This window comes from Rhincodon typus, chromosome 26 (genome assembly GCF_021869965.1).
Source record: "Rhincodon typus isolate 14 chromosome 26, sRhiTyp1.1, whole genome shotgun sequence".
NCBI classification, from domain to species: domain Eukaryota; kingdom Metazoa; phylum Chordata; class Chondrichthyes; order Orectolobiformes; family Rhincodontidae; genus Rhincodon; species Rhincodon typus.
Window position 1 is genome coordinate 17,132,201 of NC_063357.1, and position 6,102 is coordinate 17,138,302.

General features: G+C 38.5%; 1 protein-coding gene and 1 non-coding gene across 7 annotated transcripts in view; both read left to right on the forward strand.

Annotated features, from left to right (window-relative positions):
- Positions 1-6,102, forward strand: part of myo18ab (myosin XVIIIA b) — a 296,427-nt gene that overhangs the window by 29,314 nt on the left and 261,011 nt on the right. The gene's annotated exons all lie outside the window — the stretch shown is intronic.
- On the forward strand, positions 3,084-3,186 carry LOC125486211. Its single transcript, XR_007264903.1, has one exon. It is a non-coding gene; the product is annotated as a U6 spliceosomal RNA (small nuclear RNA).

Below are 6,102 nucleotides of genomic sequence, written 5' to 3' on the forward strand. Positions count from 1 at the left end.
GAATGAAGGGTCTAGGCCCGAAACGTCAGCCTTCCTGCTCCTCTGATGCTGCTTGGCCTGCTGTGTTCATCCAGCTCTACACCTTGTTATATCAGATTTTCCAGCATCTGCAGTTCCTACTATCTCTGACACCATCCAGGACAAAGTGGGTTTGTGGCAGCCCATCCACCAGCTGCAACATGTACAGTCTCTAGACCAGTGCTCAGTAGCAGTCAGGTGTACCATCTACAAGATTGACTGACTGCAACACCTCACCCACGATTCTTCACCAACACCTTGCAGACCCAGGACCCCTCCCAATTAGTTCAGTTTTACTTCCCATTTTTGACATTTCTGCAAACTCTTTAGATGAAGATCGTTGTATAACGTTGTACTCCTGAGAAGGGGAGAAAATAGTGAAAATAGATTACTGTAGAGTAAGCAGTTAGTAATAGTAATAGCTGCAGACCACAAGTGTTTGCAAAAACCTGAAGGTCATTTGAAGCTTAGTACTTTTAAGCTCAGATACACGATACCTCCACAAAGATCCTATCAGATTTTTGAGTCTGGGAGTTTAAGTCAAAGTAAACCCATTAAATTGTTGAGGATGGTATTTTCTGGTGTGAGTACTGTACAAGGTTGTCTTTGGGATCTGCAGAAGAGTTTTGAGATTAAAGACCACCTCATTAAAACCAAACAAAGCAAAATATGATTGAGTAAGAGAGATTTCAGACTGGGATCTGACTTGTCCGGTAATAATATCAGCTGTGGTATAATAAATTGAACCCACCTCGTGAAGAGTTTATTGACTTTCCAGAGTCTTGCCCTTTTTATCCCACCTCAGTATCATAGCTATTCCTTATTTACATGTGTTGAGACTGTTATGGACCAGACTAAAACCCCTTCAAATATATCCAGGAGATAGCCTAGACCATAACTTTTATCTTATTCAAAGGCAAGTGTAAGGTGCTGTGTTCCACATGTAATTCAATTGGTTACACTACTCAATTGTAAGCAAAACATGCTTTATTCTTGGCCTGTAGTTAAAATGCAACAAAAGAAAGAAGAATTGATATAAATTTAACTCTATTGGCAAACCTAACAGAATAATACATTTTTTAACTATGAACAGCAAGTATTTCAATACATAATATTCCATAAACACATCCTTAGCAAAGGCAAACTCAAAAATAGATTGGTTCGCATGCAGTATTTCTCCAGTCCAGGAATATGGCCACAAGACAACTAATAGCCACCACCTCATTCTCTGTTAATGCCTTTGTTTAATATTAAAATGTGATTAACCAAACATTAACAGACTCCCTCTTTCTTTAACGAGTACTGAGTTGGATGATTGGCCATGATCCTATTGAATGAAAGGGTTGTATGAGCTATTTGCTGTTCTTTTCTATGTTTCTGTATTTAAATTTAAACTTTTGATGATCCCTCCAAAACAAATAAAAAAAAAACTTTCTTTTCATCTACTGTTTCGTGCTTTTATAGTAGAATGAACCCTTAACAAATTCCTCTATTTCACGATCTTTAATTTTTTTCTACATGCAGAAATGTGTCACACTGGCAAGTTGAATGTGCATCGTCGCAAAGAGAGTGGTTATCCACATTACATTCTGTGTGATTCTTTCATTGATTGCTCTTTGCATAAAATTCCACTCAGAATATTGCACATATGTAGCCATCTTTCAGCCTGAAGTACTGACTGGATTCTGGGGGCCCTCGGCAGATGACTGCAGCTCCACAGCACTTAAGATTGACACCATTCGGGTCAAAGCAGCCAACTTAAATGGCACCAAATCCATGAACTTTCACTTTATTCTCCACCAATATTCAATAGTAGCAATATTTATTATTTACATGATGCGTTGCAGAAATTCACTAAGTGTCCTTACACACCTCCTTCCAGACCCATGACTAGTGCCATCTAGAAGGACAAGGGAACCAAATACATGGGAACATGATCATCTACAAGTTCCCTTCCAAGACATTCACCAGCCTGACTTGGAAATATATGGCTGTTTCTTCAGTGTTGCTAGGTCAAAATCCTGGAACACCCTCCCCCTTGTCAATATGTGTACACTTACTTACAATGCATTGCAGTGGTTCAGGATGGCAGATCATCACTACCTTTTCAAGAGCAACCAGGGATGGGCAACATATGCTGACCCAGCCAGTATTGCCCACATTCCCATGAGTGAATAATAACAAAAAAAGGTGCTGGTCTCCAGCCAATTTCATTAATTCGTGCAACGTCAAGAAATGGCTGGCACTGGATAAAGCGAACAATGTAACTGTGATAGCATACTGGTGTAGCACTGAAGATTTATGTTCAAGAATTAGCTGTTCCCCTTGCCTAATTGTTTCCGTACAGCTGAACCACTGGTATCTACCGGAGAATGAGGAAAATTACCCAGTGTGCCCTTTGGTCAAAAATCAGAACAAATCCAATCCAGTGAAATACCCCGATGAATCTGTGTCTCAACCATCAGCAAAATAATGGGAGTGTCATCAATACTGCTATCAAGTAGCAATTGAACAACTACAACCTGCTCACCAATTGTAAGTCTCAGTTCTGTTTGGGTCACTCAGCATAAGACCTTATAACAGACTTATTCTAGACATTGGAAAAAGAGCTGAACTCCAGAGGTGAAGTGAGACTAGCTGCCCTTAAATGCTGCCTTGATATTTAACCAAGTATGCTTTCAAGGAGCCCTAGATCACTGGGAATTTGTGAAAAACTGTCCGCTGGATGGAGTCATACGTAGCACTAAAGGAAGATGGCTGTGCAACCTGATTATCTCTGCTACAGATTGTTAATGCAGGAGTTATTCAGGGTAGGGTTAGAGGTCAGCCATCACCACCTGTTTCACCAATGGCATTGCTTTCAGCATAAAGCCAAAATGCGGATTGTTCGCACATGATTGTACAGTGTTAATAAACACTGCACAGCTCCTTGGATACTGACACAGTCTGGGCCCACATGTAAAGAGATCTTGGTAACACACAAGCTTGTGTTGATAAGTGGCAAAAGTAACATTTGCCACAAACAATCGCTAAGAAGCAGCCATTGTAATGAACAATGAACTTCTATTCGTTTCGGCAGCACATGTACTATAATTGGAATGATATAGAAAAGATTAGCATTGCCCTTGTGCAAGAATGACCTGCAAATATGAGGTGTTCCATGTTTTGGGGCCCTCTTATGGTTCAGTGGTAGTGCCCATACCCCTGGACCAAGAGGCCCAGGTTCATGTTCCCCTGCTGCAGAGGTGTAATAACATCGCTTAACAGGTTGATTAGAAAAATAGGTTAAATAAAAAAAACTTTACAAGATGGTTATGTTTTAAAATATTTAAGGTGAAACAAAATGTCCTGGATAGGATAATGTTAAGGTCATACTGAATGCATCATTTGGGGATAGGCCCATTTTATCTGATTGCCATGGGGCAAGAAACTTGAGCAGGAATCCATTGAATTATAAGAGTGATTTGTTTTCATATTGGGACAGCTGTATTTTGAGAAATAAAAGGAAAGATGCAAGCACTGCTTTGTGGAGAAGTGAAGCAGGAGGATTGATTAGACTTTGAACTGGACTAGCCATATTAATGCAATGGCTACAAGAGGATCTCAGAGGCTGGAAACTCTGTGGTACGTAACTCACCTAATGACTTCCCAAAACCTGTCCATTATCCACATTATAGTCAAATACTCTCCATCTACCTGGATGATTGCAATTCCAAAATTACTACAGAAGTTTGACATATCCATGTCAAGGCAGTCTAATTAATCAACATATCATCCACCCCCATGACCACTCTTCCCCCTCCACCACTGTCACACAGTAGCAGCAATGTGTACTATTCACAAGATACACTGCAACAACTCGCTCTTTTGACAGCACCTTCCAAACCTGTGACCTCTACTATTTTGAAGGCCAAGGGGAGCAAATGCACCACAACCTGCGATTTATCATTCAAGCCATAACACCATCTTGACTTGAAACAAGATCACCATTCCTTCACCGTCACTGGGTTAAGAAACCTGGAAATCCCTTCTGAACAACGTTGAGTACCCACACCTAATTGACTTCTAGAAAGCACTTTGTCACTTTCTCATGGGCAGTTTGGGATGAGCAACAAGCTGTTCATATCTCATTAACAAATTTAAATAATCTAGATTATGTATTTGTACCTTGGAACTTGTAACTCTTGTTTTTGAGAGAATTTTGTAAACTAAGGATGTTGAAGGTCTTGGAGCAAAAGGCAGGCATTTGGCATTGGGTTGCCAGTCAGCTACTATCTAAGTGAAAACAAAATAGCTAAATGACCTACTTCTTGCTATTCCTTTTGTCTTTATGTTCCAAGTGGGCACAGTTGGTTAATTCAGGCTTTCCCAAAATTTCTGTACTTACTTTAATTATTATTGAGGGACTAAAATGAAGCTTGGGGGAAATAAAGTAATGGCCAAAAATCAGACAACGGATATTGATTCATCATTCGGATTTTCAAATCCCAATGATTATAGGAAGGAAAGATTGTTTGAGGTAATTTTCTATTTTGTGTTTTGCAATTCATCAGTAAGAATTGTAGATCATGTGTGATAGTTACAGAAAAGGCGATAAAAGAGGAAATTTATTTACCCTTCTGGTTCGTCCGTACAGCAAGTTCCCTCTTAGCATTGACTCATTTAATGCTGTTTTGCTTTAATGTTAATGAAGCATAATAAGATATCCATTTTAACATTGCGAGTGTACTTTAACATTGCTTGACATAGACTTTCTGTTGCATTCACACATGACTTATGACCGACTGTCATTGCCTTCAGTACTGAAATCCCTCTTCCCTCTGGCTCCAATTCCCACCATCCATGCTTTCCTGTTAAGTTCCTGACTTCCATTGCCATGACTGGGGACTTGTGTTGCTATCTGTAATACCTTCATTGCTGGCTTCATTTCAATCCTTTCTCCTGGCCTCTTTCTATGTCCCTTTTTTATTCTCCAGCTCCTGTTTCTGTCCTCCATATAGATTTACACTATGTTGTATTTTGTTTGTATTTTTGAATTTATTTTACTTTTTGAGGTTATTTCATTTATGAAATTTGCAATGTTTGGGAATGCAACTACAACTTTAACAGAGGAGCTTGCTGTGCAGGAATATCTATGATGAGCCCATCACAATGCCCAATGCCTGCTGCATTTCAGTTTTGATTTCAACACATTTAGGATCTATTTTAATCTTTACACTGCTACACCCAGCAGAAACACTGTGGAAGTGTTTAAAATCTTCGAAGCACAGTTATTGTTGCAAAAATAAGAGGATTGGAATTGAAGTTGAGTAGCAAGATTGCAAATAGAATGAGACGGTATGCATATGTGATGTTGAGATGTAGTTGGGTAGGAAGGGTGGGAAAGATGTTGGTATTACAGAAATTTTAACAAGAAATTGGGTGTGCTCCTGATCCTGAGGATTACAGACCCATCAACAGAACAGTAATAGGAGCATGGTCATAGATTTAGAGGGCCTAATTCAACTATTTGAAAGGTGACCTAATTTAAAAAAAACGTCAGAACAATACAGGCATGTTATTTGTCTTTTAATTAATAAGGTTAGTTGGAGATGAATGAAATAAGCCTTGACATGTATTTTAAAATTTGTGTGTTTTTGCTGGATATAGATTTTTTAAAAAAAATCTTTATTGATTTGGGATTTTAATTTATTTTACTCATGTAAAAATCAGTAAAATTCAGTATTGTACATATGATATTGCGATAAGGACACATGGAAACATTGAACATGCTGTTCAGATTTTTTAATGCTACTGTAATAGCAGTATAATGTTTACACAAAGCTGATTTATTGAATGTTTATTGGTTAGAAATGCATCTTGTAAGAAAATGGTCTCTACCACTTCATCTTATAAGAATGGCTGAAATTTGTTGTCCAACAGATTTGTTTTCTTTTCTTCTAACGTTTTTGGCTTGTGAACATGTTCGTTTTTGTTATAGCCTAAATGATTGATATGTTGTCAAAATCAATAATTTGCAAAGCTGAGGCTCTTAGGAGAATCAGAGATAGTAGGAACTGCAGATGCTGGAGAATCCGAGACAAC